At 37.4% G+C, this 14,815-nt stretch overlaps 1 protein-coding gene and 1 long non-coding RNA gene across 2 annotated transcripts in view; both read left to right on the top strand.

Annotated features, from left to right (window-relative positions):
* The window catches only part of LOC139732086 (uncharacterized), a 300,102-nt gene that overhangs the window by 84,272 nt on the left and 201,015 nt on the right, over nucleotides 1-14,815 (top strand). The window lies entirely within an intron of this gene.
* LOC139732092 (uncharacterized) lies at nucleotides 3,136-6,139 on the top strand. The gene is made up of 3 exons (XR_011711007.1): nucleotides 3,136-3,262; nucleotides 4,038-4,106; nucleotides 5,809-6,139. It is a non-coding gene; the product is annotated as an uncharacterized lncRNA (long non-coding RNA).

The following is a 14,815-nucleotide window of genomic DNA, read 5'->3' on the forward strand; positions in this document are numbered from 1 at the left end:
ATAATAATTCTAGAGACTTACACACACACACACACCAAAAAAAAAAAAAAAAAAAAAAATAGAGCCCCTTCAACTCACTTGAAATCAAATTCATATCACATTTTAGTCATTTTTATTTAATGCACGTAATGCCCGTCTAGGTTGTAGAACTAGTATGAAACTGGAGATAGATAGATAGATAGATAGAGAGAGAGAGAGAGAGAGAGAGAGAGATAAAAAGAAAGGGAGTGGGTGAGTGGGCGGGGGGAGGGTGGGAGAGAGAAAGGTTTAGGAAGTTGCAAAAAGGAGATGTAATCAGGATATACAAAAACATATTAAGAACTGAAACTAACAAGCTTCAGCTTAATTTTAATTCAAGGCATAAATTTATCAGAAATTATCACACTGACTGGTGTATAATAACCGAAAGATATGTTACATAATATCATAATGATATTCTGTCTTCACATTGTGTTATGTTGAAAATTTATCACATTACGGTAACTGTAAAGTAAAAATCATATGAAATTCTTTTAGTATTCAACCTTATCAACCTGCAACTTATCAATGAATTATATACCTTTGGTGTGAGTTATAATGTGAACACAGAACAATCATAAAATAACCTGTACAATACAAGTACCACTTGAAAACTTTAAACAACCAATCTCAAGCTGAATTTACTTGTTAAATGAGGCATTTACACTGCTCCTGTAACGTTTAGTCCTGGACTTGATATCCCTGAGTTTGTTGCTATGACTTAGGGCTCTGTAGCTGCTCTCTGTCGGCGGGAACCAGTCTGGAAATCTCGCATAGAGTGAGGCAGCGAACCGAAGACATAACTGATCTCTTCTATCACAGAGGGAAGTGATGTTGCACATCACACAGGCCTCCTGATATGATTCATACCTATTACCCAAGATTATACTCAGCACTCTTTTTTTGAACCATTTCGATGGCGTTACTTTGTGTATTAGTATTGTTATGGATGAGTAGAATACCGGTACAAAATACTCGAGGACTGGTCTGATGTAGCTAGTGAAGATGGTTAGTAGGTCTTCAGATGGCGCCCTGTATCGTTTCATGACGCGGAGTACGTAGAGCTTCCTTGCAGCTCGCTTGACAATGTCGTCGACATGCAAATCCTAACGAAGATTACTTTGAATAGGAACACCAAGGAGCTTGACCTTGTTTATCATTTTCTTCCAATACATTGTCGTTCAGCTTAAGCTTGAGGGTGGGAGTGGTGTTTTGGTAAACGTGACACGCATCACTTTACATTTTAAAGGGATGAGATTCATGTCCTCTTCGGCACACCACTTGCTGAGTTCCTTGAGTGTGTCCGGGACAAGACTTGCAGAGTTGCATTTCTTATTCTCAGCAATGGTCACGTCATCTACGCATTTCCAATGCTCTTCTAAAGGTGTCTGCTGGAGTGGATCGTTGATCATTGCGAGGAATACATGTATAAAACATGATTCAGGCTTCTACATTTGTCTTGGTTAATGTTGGTTTCTTCATATATGACGAGCTTGCTTTCTAAAGGCACTAAATCCATTGATAATGATATATCTAACGCTTTGGAAGCAAGCTCTTCATATGTTCATTTTGCATTCTCGCCATTATCATAATGATTATAATTATTTGTCACCTTATTATCGATATTTTGACTCACCTCCTCTGCAGATTCAAGATCTGGACTTGGATTTTGAGATTATTCAGGACGATTCCCACTATCAGTCCTCGATGGGAGATGACTTGGCCAGATGGGTATTTAATATGCCACGTCTTTCGAAGTTCAGTCTTGAGTGTCCCTACTTGCCTGATGGTTTCCTCTCAACAGCCGCCATCTCTGCATCATCATGCCAGGTATGTAATCTTTTGGTGTGCATTATGTAATGTGTCATTTGCTGTTGGAAGTGTAGTATGCTTTAAACATGTAGACTACAACGGTAACTGATTGAGCAACTTGTTAACTTTAAACTTAACTCAACTTAATTTGTGGACGGCCTAACTTGATAATCATTTGAGGCATGCTAATGAAACTTTGCATGATATGTGTATGAGTGGACGAAGTTTTGCTTGTCAAATTTTGCTCAAGGTTAAAGGTCAAAGGTCAAGGTCAAAGTCTTAGAATTCAACTTTCCCCAGTATCTAAACAATGCCTGAATGTATTAATTTTTCTTAGTATTAAACTTAGTGTTTACATGTATTACCAGGGATCATGAGGTTAAAGGTGGAAACTCAAGTGAAAATATTTTTTTTTCTCCATACTTCAGAAATGGTGCAAGGTATCCTCATGAAACATAGTACATTACGTATAGACCGATTCGGGTTCGTTGAGGGCAGCAGACAAGTTGCGGTTACACGGCGCAGCCATAAGGTCTCGCTGCGGTGTCCCCGCCTACCCCCCCCCAGCCCCCCCCCCCCCCTTCCGCCCACGGGGCAGGCGTGAACACCGCAATAATGGCGCTGCCCGTGCTGATAGAGGGCTATGATACACAAAACGCCTCTCAGAATCGATCTATATAATACTGCCTGTCAATGATTTTCTGGGGAATTTTGATGTCATGCAGTCAAATGTCAGGTACGGAGGATTAAAATGCTGAAACGCATTCCCAACAAGTTGATCTTAAAACCAATGTATCCATCCAATGAAATTGTAATATCAGTTCAATGTACTGAGTGGCTCTCATTTATACAAGCTTTTTTTTTACGTAGGTCCCTCTTTTTCATTAACGCAATTATTTTGAATAATTATTAGTTTCATATAAAGTATGCATTTTTTTGTAATACATTGACCGTTTTGAATTTGTGTAAGAACAAACATATATATATATTTTTATAACATGTCATTTCATTTCATTGAAAAAAAAAAGAAACACAAATGAGACCTAGGTCAAGGAAAGTAAACTCTCAAAACATTCGTGACAGTCTTGTCATGTCCTTTCATTTCATTTTCTTTTTTTGCCAGTCAATTACCGTCTCAAATTGCCAAGATGTTATTTAGACCTATTTGGAGAACCATGCGATATTGCGGAGGCATACCAGTTGCCACAGCGTCGTTTGTAGTTTTCTGTTTCTGTTTTTATTTCTTTTACAGATCAGCGAGCTTTCCATTCAACCTTCCGAACCGGGCACCAGTTTAGTCTCAGAGTCAGGAGCAGTAAACTTGGCTGAATTTCTGTGTCGTCTGCCCAATCTTACACGTGCTAGGCTCCACTGGGTTAAACTGCCAGAGACATTCTTCAAGACAATTTCCTCACAGGCTTCTCGCTGTAAAGTAAGAATCAGTTATTTTAATTTGCTCACTATTTGTTCAATGTGAGGGAGGGGTGGGGGGGGGGGGGGGGGGAGAGGGGAGGGGAGTATATCACAACTGTCTTGGAGGTGACATTACAATTCATTGCAGAAAGTGAAGCCGTTGAGGGGGCAATGATGTTTTCAGATAATATTTTGTCTGTCACAGTGATATCATTAATCACACAAGAAAATTCAAAATAAAAACATCATAATTATTTGAAGCATCATTATATATCACATTAATTTCTACCATTGCCCATCCGACAATAATTACGTTCAGATGACAAGCCCTAAACTAGAGGTTAACTTCGAGGTTAAATTCCTGCCCCTTTGAGTGCGTTGATTTTTGTGTTCAGACAGCCGGCATGCCTGGGACTCGTGGTTAGAGCGCTATCCATAAGATTTCTCGTGGCTCTTAACATCGAGCTAACCTCGAGGTTAGCTAACTACGAGTGCGTCTTCACGGTCCCTTACTACAAGCTTAACATCGAGGTTTCCTATCCTCGAGGTTAAGGTTTTTTGTCTGAACGTAACTAATGTAGCGATACTTCGAACCAGGTCTTTTGACAGGAAAACTGTTAAAATGACAAATGATATTTTCTGCAGTGGAGGTGGTTGCGCCATTCCTTATTACCAAGGAAAGCCAACCAATATGATACAAGCTATGTTGCTATGAATCCATTTCTTTCAGAGAAATAAGAATCGGTTAATAGTGATAACGATGTGTCCTTTTGATTATCTTCATCATGTTACAGGTGGAGTGCATCACCATCGATGACAAGCCATTAAGATCTTTTCTGAGTGATAATCAAGGAGGCATACAGGTATAATGTTGTTATTAGCTTTTTCCCTTTTCTCATTCTTTTGTTCTCTCAATTATGAGATTATTAATATTCATATATGTGATATTCATGAAGTGTAGTTATTAATGGCCTAGCATTACCTTAGTGGGACATCTGGGTTGAAGCAGAGAAAAAGTCACAAGAAGAACAGCGAAGAGATTTACTATGGGAAATTCTTCAAGAGTATGAAGTCTTATCTTAATCCAGTTCAAACATATTCAGCAGTACGTAATAGTGAACAATGAGGAGAAACAAGAGGGAGGTAGAATTAATCTGCTGCGAAGAATGTAGAAGCAAGTTAAAGGACATCAACAATTTGCTTTACACTTTGATCTTATACGATAGGGTCTTTTAGTAGTATCACATATTGATACATAGATATTTAATGTAAGGTTATGTCGGTAATTTAAGCGACAAAAAACAAAAACAAAACAAAGCAATACAGCAAACAAACCAAACCAAAACACAACAAACAAAAGCCAACTGAACTTAAAGAAATGTTTTAAATTCCAACATAATAAGTAATTTGATATGAAGTGAAAGATAAATATTACACATTAGGGGGTTGGGGTGTGATAAATGTCTCAAAAGCAGGCCTAATGCTTGATGATTTGTTTTTAACCACTCATCTCTGTTTTCGGGTAAGACGTAGGCATGGTAGGCTATCGGGAAGCATTGATGCCAACGCACCTTATATGTCGTCGCGCAAACAATCCATCCTTCGCGAGCTTGCGGCGTACGTTACTGCCTGCACATGGTGAAGATGAAGTTAGTCATCTAATGTCTGAGGTGCTGCCAGATTCCCACAAACGAGAATACTAACTTTAATTTTAGAATTTGTAGGCAGCATACGTCGTCATGGATCAATTGTTTCGAGACAATTATGCAACATCGCATATTCGAGTAAAATGCAGTGCCTGAGTGCTCTGGCGATAAACTTGTTCGGATGTTGCCGCAATGCTTTCTGTTGAATGGACACCAATGACAAGGATGAAGGCCCGTTTACACCGAGCACGGTACGGGCAACGGGCCGGGTTTTTGCAATGGTGTGCCAAAAAGGAACTATATCTGGTTCTATTACAATATCACTTCCCTGCCAATAATTTTGTTACAGAATTGATCTTCTACAGTTTATTTCGTTGTTCATGATTATTGAGTCATAGGAATGTTACGATTTTGTTTTCCTTTTTGGGTACCATAGCAAAAAAACCCGGCCCGTTGCTCTTACCGTGCTCGGTGTGGACGCGCCATAAGGGTTCACTAACCACGCGTTGTATACATTTATGTAACGGCCCAGACTAAAACCACATAATGTCACTGACTACAATTTTCTTCAATGAACCAAAAATATGTCCTTTGGGTTCATCGTCATCTTTTCTTTCTTTTTTTTTTTGCCTTATATTGAAAACTTATCGTTTCTCTACCGAATATCAAAATTTTGCGGCTTATAACGAAACTGAAATAGAGATATTAAAGTTTTACTGGACCATTAGCTATATATAATTTTATAGCTTAGTAGATACTGACACTGTTATTATGTGAAAATGCGGAAATTCGTTTTTAGCCTACTTTTGGAAGATTTCAAACTGGACGGTCTTTTATTTGGATCACACAAACATCACCCAATCCTCTACTACCTTGGAAAATTGTCTTTCTATTGAATTCTCCTCTCACTCTCCAACAGACATCCTGAGTTATGACAGCAGCTCAGAAGACGAGAGCAGCCAAGAAACAGATCAAGGTTCTGGGCAATTTTGTGAATGCGAAACAAACAGCTTATATGGAAATATGTCACTATTCGAGGATTTGGTTTTTGAAAGGACCAGGACAACTAAGGACACATGCAAGAGGGAGAGCAAAACAAGCGAGAGAACGATATCAATGCAGGAGAGGAGAAGAAACCAGGGCTAAATGCCATAAGATAAAAGAGACACAAAGTTCTGTGGAGAATCTTCTTCGTACTTGTCGTCTTTCTAATATGTCCTTTCATGTCCTATACGGTCAGCCAGGACCTGGCAGCAGCAGTGAGGCTGTGAAAAGGAATCCATCCACCTGCCAGGCTATGAAGTGTGCACCCTTCCACCAGGCGGTCTGCCGTGGTCTGGATAACGGAGATACTACTATCGTGCAAATAGCGATGGATATCGAATTAAATGTGTATTATAACATCTGTAATGTACTTTTTCTGTACATAGTTTTTTATGACCTATTTTTGTAATTGTTCTTACTGTGGGTGATGTACAAAATACACTTATCTTTATATGTTGAATTATAATAATGAGATGATAATACTTTGGATTGGCCCCATGGACAACCGGATTTGTCATGCTGACAAAGGTGAATATCGGCAATCAATCCGGTGTTTTTTAACTGTATTTCTATCGAAATTCAGTTCTACACTTCTATACGACACATACACAGACAGATGAACAAACACACAGAGTGACACACACACACATACGCACACACAACGTTCTTAATTATTAAATTGTGAAGAATAGCAGTTTGTTAGGATGAAGAGCACTATGCACTGCTAGTAGATTTACTACAATAAACACGACCACTGCACTGAAGGACCCCCTACATACCAACGTACACTTTGTATATCAACGCTAATATTAATTTAATACTGCACTTACTCCATCGTAAAACGTTCTAGATTAACTCTAAGAAATCTTATTACGAAATATGTAATTGCGATTCGAATATTCTTCCAAAGTTGTAGGGACGTTATTACAGAAATATTTCATAAGTTCTGCCTCCCGATTTACTCTTAATGTGTGTGTGTGTTCTTTTTTTTTGTACAATATTGTAACTTCACCTGAAAATATATATTCCAATTACTGTTGATAAGAATGAATTTTTGTTAACAAAGGAAAGAAAAAAAAAACTTGTAATACGGAGACGTTGAAGAGCGAGGGCAGAACACAACGATGATGTAACATTGCACATAGGAGCTTCAGCACAATATCAGTATGACATATGGAAACAGGAATATTGTTTCCCCTCTATTATAGTCATACCTGACAAGAGTCCTCCAACGACATCCGGACAAATATTCTTATTATAAGAATTAAAAAGAATAGATTTGTTGTTTTTTTTTTTCTCTCGTCTGCTTGTTACCATTGTCACTTTTATAAACATTGTTGTAAAAAAATGCATTAATTTAGGAATGATGAATTCATTCAGTTTGGAATAGAGCTGCATAAGCATGAAAAAAAAAAGAAACTACAACATTATTGCTGCTTAGACCGTCTTTCGATATTTAGGTTCAGAAGATGAACATTGTTCTTATGAGACAAATTCGCATTAAATGGTGGCAGCTTTACCTCGCAGCTCTTGGAGACCGCATTAATACGGTGACACATTCGCCTTTTATACGCTTCATGTTGTAATGATGTTGTACCATCTTATCTAATGCCGCGTTACCTTCTTTACTTTTGAAGGTCACAGGGATGACTTCCATTTTGATGTGGTACCGGTCCAGCTTCGGGGTTGGACTCACTCCTTTGAGAGTGTATTAACACTCCTATAGGAGAACAAATTCAGTTCGAATCTAATCAATCAGATCAAGGTAACACGATCCTTGTTGATCAGTCTTGTAGAAACATCTCTGTGTCACGCGTTTTCTCCACTTTTTTTTAATTTTCTCTGTCTAAAAAAAAAAAAAAAAACCAAACAAACAAACAAACAAAAAACTTGTGGTCGGAAAACTGAGTTATGGGCTTCTCATCGCAGGATACAGCTAGTAAGAGTACAGTTTATTGGAATATTAACAGTACACATGCACGTGAGTGAGTAGCGAGAATACCAAGCCATTTCTTTTCTCCATTGTTTCAGCTAATGTAAGGAAGAAAATGATATCATTTTTAATGAATAATGTCGTTAACTACATGTATCTTGTTTTGAATTGTCTGTGAAGTTGATGTCAATTGTCTCAGTTTATAAATGGATAATTAGGAATGGATATCGCTTTACACGTGTATGTCGGCATATGATATATGCATGTACTTCTTCTGTACATAGTCTTTTCTGGCCTTTTTCTGTAATTGCACTTACTTTCGGTGATGCACATAATTCTTTATTGTTATGTGTTGAATTGTAATAATGAGATGATTAAACCTTGTTTATGGACACTATGGAGGTCGAGATTTGTCATGCTGTCAAAGGTGAACATGGTCAATGCACTCGGTGTTTTTTAATTTGTATCGAAATTCAGTTCTATACTTCTATACGACATAAACACAGACAGAATAGACCGATACACACACACACACACACACACACACACACACACACACACACAAACACACATACAAACATACACACTTACACGCACGACAACGTTCTTAACTATTACATTGTGAAGAATAGCAACTTATTTTGATAACGACCACTGTGGATTCACAAGGATTCCATTGCTATCCCCGAATTTACAGTACGTATGTATACGCCAGTACATCAACACTATGCTGTTTATACTCACTCCGTCGTAAAACCTATAGATTACGTGATTGCGATGCCTATGTTCCTCGAAAGTTGTAGGAAATTTATATAGAATTATTTCGTATTGATTCTTGGTTATTTTTTTTATATATTTTTGTACAATATTGTGACTTAAACTGAAAAGAGGAATTCAGGTTACTGTTCAAGAGAGTGATTTTGTGTTAACAAAGGAAAGAAAAAAAAATTGTAATACTCGCCGGAGACGTCGAAGAACGAGGGCATAACACCTCGATAATCTATTATATTGCACATAGGAGCTTCGGTATAATATCATTCTGGCACATAGAACCGGGAATATTATCTTATTGTTTACACTCTAGTCATACCTGACAAAAGTCATCCAATGGTACACGGACAAATTTCGTGTAATAAAAACTAATGGATTGATAATTGAATAAATGGCTCCTTTTTTCTTTTTTGGTTTGGTTTGGTTTGGTTTGGTCTGGTTGGATTTAGTTGTCACCATTGTCAATGTTATAGACGCTGGGAAGAATGTATTAAGTTTAAAATTGGCGTGATAAATTTTGTTGCAGGACATATTGACGGTTTCAGGCAGTTTGAAATAGAGCTGCATAAGCATGAAAAAATATGATAACACTATTGCTGTTTTAGACTGTCTTTCGATACGTAGGGCTATTGCGTGTTCAAAAGGTGTATATTGTTCTGGTGAGACAATTTCGCACTACAATATGACATGTTTACTTCACAGCTTGTGGATACCACATTGACTTTATACGGTGAGATTGCCGCCCTTTGTGGATTATATTTCATGTAATAACTTTTGAACATCTGATATACAGCAGTCCGCGTTAACTTACACTAATGATACAGTTAAGTGGATTTTCTTGCTTTCCTTGAGGCTTGAAGGTCACATGGATGCCTTTCATTTTGATGTGGCACCGGTCCAGCTTCGGGGTTAGGCTAATTCATTTGAGAGTGGATTAACACTCTTACAGGACTACAAATTCAGTTCGAATGAAATCAATTCGATAAGTCAACATGATCCTTGTTGATCAGTATTTTAGGAACAACTCTGTTTTATGTGTTTTCTCCACTTGATTTGTTCATCTCTGTTTTTAATGGTTTTTTTTCAAATACTTTGTATTTGAGTCGAAAATATTGATTTATGAGCTTAAGGATACAGATAGCAAGAGCACAAGTATACTAAAACAAAGTAACAATACGCACACTCTGAGTGAGTAGCGAGTATAGCAAGCTATTTTTTTTTTGTTTTATTATTTCGGTCTTAAAGGAAATATTGGTATCATGATTTATGAACATGTCATTAACTACAAGTATGTTGTTTTGAATTGTTTGTGTAGTTTATGTAAATGGTGTCAGTGATAATTACGATTGCATGAATAGGAATGAATATCGTTTGATTATGTATGAGGGCATCTGAAATACTTTTCATGTATATATGGGACCCATGTCTCATAGTCTTTATGGTGTATTTCTGTAATTGCTCTTTGGTTCATGAACAGAATTTTTTGTATTTTGAATTTCTAACGTTGGATTATAGTATTGACATGATTAACACTTGCATAGACCACATGGACGACCGGATTTGTTATGCTGTCAAAGGTGAATATCGGCAATCCATCCGGTATTTTTTTTTTTTCATTTCCATCAAAATGTCTATACTTCTATACGACATAGACAGACAGACAGACAAACAGGCACACACACACACACACACACACACACACACACACACACACACACAACGTTCTTAACTATTACACTGTAAAGAAGAGCAACTTGTTCGGATGAAGACCAATATGCACTGCCAGTAGACTTTCCAATACTACGAAAAACTGTCTCCTAATACAGCACGTAACTATGCAAACATGTATCCTGTACCCAATCCATCGTAAAACTTTGTAGATTAACTCTAAGAAATCTCTTTTACGAAATTTGTTATTGCGATGGCAATATTACTCAAAAGTTGTAGAAAAGTTATTAAAGATTTAATTCATTATTGACTCTATATTCTTTGTTGTGATGTTGTTGTTGTTGGTTTTGTACAGTATTGTGACTTCAACTGAAAAGAGATATTCGAATTATTGTTTTGTGTTAAAATTGAAAGAAAAAATAATTAATACTTGCTGTTCTCTTCTTCTCTCTCCCTCTTACTATCTTATTCTCTGATTACCCCTCCAGTCAATTCCCATTTTCGTCTGTTTCCTTCTTCTTGGCTGTCTGCCCCTCCCACTCTGCCTCTGCTTCTTTTCTCTTTCTTCTTCGCTCTTCTATACTCCCTTCCTCTTTATCTCACCTCATTTCGCTCTTTCGCTGTCTTTCTATATTCTCTGTCTTCCTTATACATTTCATTCAAACATTGTTCATAGCTTTTATAAACCACATTTCATCTTTCTTATATCTGAAAAGATAACCCATTCTCAAAATGATTATGTAATGTTTGTCACTCTATTATACATATTTGTTTTTATCTGAAATATTCATATTAATGAATACGCCTAGACGTGTGTATAACATACAAAGAAGTCATCTTTTATAGAGAAAAATGGACAGCGTACACATAACTTTCTTTCTTCAACAGTCCTTTCAAAGACTTCATAAATGGTATGTAAAGCAAACTTTGTTTCATGTTTTCTTTGTTATAGCTATGACCTCAAACCGTTAACACCTTTCATGTAATATATTCTTACTGGAGCCCGCAAACCAGAAAATGTTTGGATATCTCTGTGCATGCATTTAGTTGGATCCCGAAACAATTCCAATCTCGTGCATTCTTTTCTAAGTCCATGTAGTCCAGTCAATCTAGCGATTTTTAGGGGGTAACCCACCACTAATTGCAACAGTAGGAATTTCACTGCAGTGCAAGTCGTTGAGGCCTCCTGAACACCATACTAAAAGTCCCAAAATATCCAGCGGGGCAAAATAGTAAAATTTGCATAATATGCAAATTGGCACCTGAAATGAGAGGAAATTGACAGATCTCAGCTTCCCGTTATCCAATTTCAAAGATTTAAATGTATGAACTTATATTTTGTAGGTCAATGAACACGATAGACGCCTTTTCGAATTGGTTGTACAAAAATAATTTGCATAAAATGCAAATTAGCGGTAACTGTAAGAGTACATTCATAACAACAGTACTCACGTTGGCATAATGCACGTTTTGCATATGGGGACGCGGGGTTGAGGGGGTAACTTTGGGCGCCTCCCAAGGGGCCGCTTTAAATGTGCACCACTTTTTACTATATAAGTATGGTAAAGCAATGTCTCCTGTATTGATTACATTGCATTTCTTGAAAACAAACGGCCCTTGCTATAAGGCACGATCAAATTTTGACAGTATGTACGTTTGGAACATATAATCGCGTTATATGATATTATATGTTTTCTATATTGCCAAGAGGATAAAGGGCATTTCGGGGGCACACGCCACAGGGTCGCCCTTCAATAAGCACCCTCTTTATTGTGAAGATTTTGTAAAGCAAATCTTCTTCTATCATTTTCATGACTTTTCATTTATATGAGAGTGTATTTGCTGTATTGCTGGACCTACTTTTAAAACCATTCACGCTAGAACAACTGCATTTGCGTTGCTAATATCCGTATTTTGTCATAAAGGGCGTGAGCGTAAGTGTAAATTTACACACCTCCCCAGGGATTACCTTTGCATGCCCACCTTTTTGACAATGTAGTTATTGTGGAGCAATGTTTCCTCTATCACTTAGTTGCATTTTTTTTTTTTTTTTGGAAACAAAAGTGCCTTTGCTATATGGCACGATGGAATTTCGAAAACATGTACGTTTGGAACATATCTATATATATTCGCGTTATATGATATTATATGTTTTCTATATTGCCGTGAGGGTGGAGTATTTTTGGCACATCCCACAGGGTTGCCGTTTGATGCGCACCCTCTTCAGTGTAAGTTTCTTCTATCATTTTCATAACTTGTCATCAATGAAAATTGTATTTGCTGTATTGCCGGGACTACTTTTACAACCATTCACGCTAGAACAACGGTATTTGCGTTGCTAATATCTGTGTTTTGTAATAAGGGGGCGTGAGCGTAAATGTGAATTTGGACACTTCCCAAGGGATTACTTTTGAATGTTCACCCTTTTGACAATATAGTTATTGTAGAGCAATGTCTCCTCTATTAATTAGTTGCATTTCTTGGAAACAAAAGTGCCTTTGCTATCCAGCACGATGGAATTTTGAAAACATGTACGTTTGGAACAGATATATATTCGCGTTGTATGATATTATATGTTTTCTACGTTGCCGTGAGAGTTGAATATTTTTGGCACATCCCACAGGGTTGCCATTTAATGTGCATCCTCTTCACTGTATAGATCTTGTAAAGTTAAGCCCCTTCTATCATTTCCATGACTTTTCATTGATAAATAGTGTATTTGCTGTATTGCCGGGAATACTTTTAAAACCATCCACGCTAGAACAACGGTGTTTGCGTTGCTAATATCTGTGTTTTGTCTTAAGGGGGCGTGAGCGTAGGTGTAACTTTGGACCATTCCCAATGGATTGTCCTTTAATGTTCACCCTTTTGACAATATGGATATTGTTAAGGGATGTCTCGTCTATTAACTACAATGTATTTTTGAAAACAAAAGGGCCCTTGCTGCATGGCATGATCGAAGTTTGAAACATGTACGTTTGGAACATATAGTATATTCGCATTAATGATATTCGATGTTTTCTATATTGCCATGAGGGTGGGGTACTTTGGAGCACATCCCACAGGATTGGCATTTAATGTGCATCCTCTCACTGAATAGATATTGTGAAGCAATGCTTCTTCTATCATTTCCACGACATTCATTGATATAAAAGTGTGTAGCTGTATTGCCGGAACTACTTCTAAGACCATGCACCAAAGAACGTCAGTATTTGCGTTCATAGTATCTGTGTGTTGTAATTACGGGGTTTGAGCGGAGGTGTAATTTTGGACACTTCCCAAGGGATTGCTTTTAAATGTTCACCCTTTTGACAATAAAGTTAATGTAGAGCACTTTTTTCTTCTTTAATTATATTGCATTTCTTGAAAACAATAGGGCAGTTGCTGTGCAACCGTTGGAAAATTGGAACATACATTCGTACTATATGGTAGTGCATGTTTCCTATATTGCCCTGGGGGTTGGATGATTTGAACACATCCCACTCGGTGGCCTTTGGGTGTGCACCCCTTTGACTATTATGAATGTTGTAAAACAGTGTCTCTACCATTTAAAAATCATGAAAAGTACAGAGTGTTTTTATTTACAACCCGGCAAAACGACTTTCTACGTGCATGTACAACTGAATTTGCTTTGGCATATAATGCATGTTTTGTTAACCTGTTTTGGGACCACGAAGGTCAGGGTAGGGGTGATTTGGGCACTTCCCAAGGGCTTGCGTTTGAATGTCCAACTTTTTGACAATATAGATACTGTAAAGCAACGTCTTCTGTATTACCTGAATTGCATTTTACGAAAATAAAAGAGTATGTGCTAGACAGGTGGAAGAACTTTTCAGAGGCATGTACCCATGGAACATTTTTTCGCTGTTGTATATACTGCGTGTTTTTCATTGCCTCTAGGATGCGTTGGGTTACTTTGAGCACCTCCCACAAGGTGGTCTCTGCAAGTGAACCCTTTGGACTGTATAGATATTGTAGATCAATTTTGTTATTTTATCTTTACTCCGGCAATCTTTATAGAAATAAAAGTGTCTTGATATGACAGGAATTCAATTCAATTCTTATTTCATTTTTCGACAAGAACATAATATAGACATCACTTTTTTTGTAACAGAAAAATTGAATGAGGTGCGTAAAACTATGTAGGATGAAAAGAATGTTCAATGATTGTAGCACCTTACGATAATTATACAAAGTCATAAAACTCAGGTGATAGTCAAATAACACAGGGAACGACCTTTTTTTGAGACATGCACTTTTGGAACGACTGTAATTGCGTTGGTATTTGCGTTATAAGGGTCATGTATATGCAATCAATGTGGGCACTTCCCATATAGGAGGCTCCCTTCGAATGATCACCACTTTAACTGTGTCAGTGTAAGTCAAAATTGCAGAGCAATATATCTTTTGTTAACCTCATTGAATTTCATGAAATAAAAGTGTCTTTGCTAGAGGACCGGAAAGACTGTTTAAAGGTATGTACCCATAGAACATGATTATGCATTTGCGT

This window comes from Diadema antillarum, unplaced genomic scaffold, assembly GCF_040938485.1.
Source record: "Diadema antillarum isolate AM-2024a unplaced genomic scaffold, OU_Dant_1.0 seq00000399_RagTag, whole genome shotgun sequence".
Lineage (NCBI taxonomy): Eukaryota > Metazoa > Echinodermata > Echinoidea > Diadematoida > Diadematidae > Diadema > Diadema antillarum.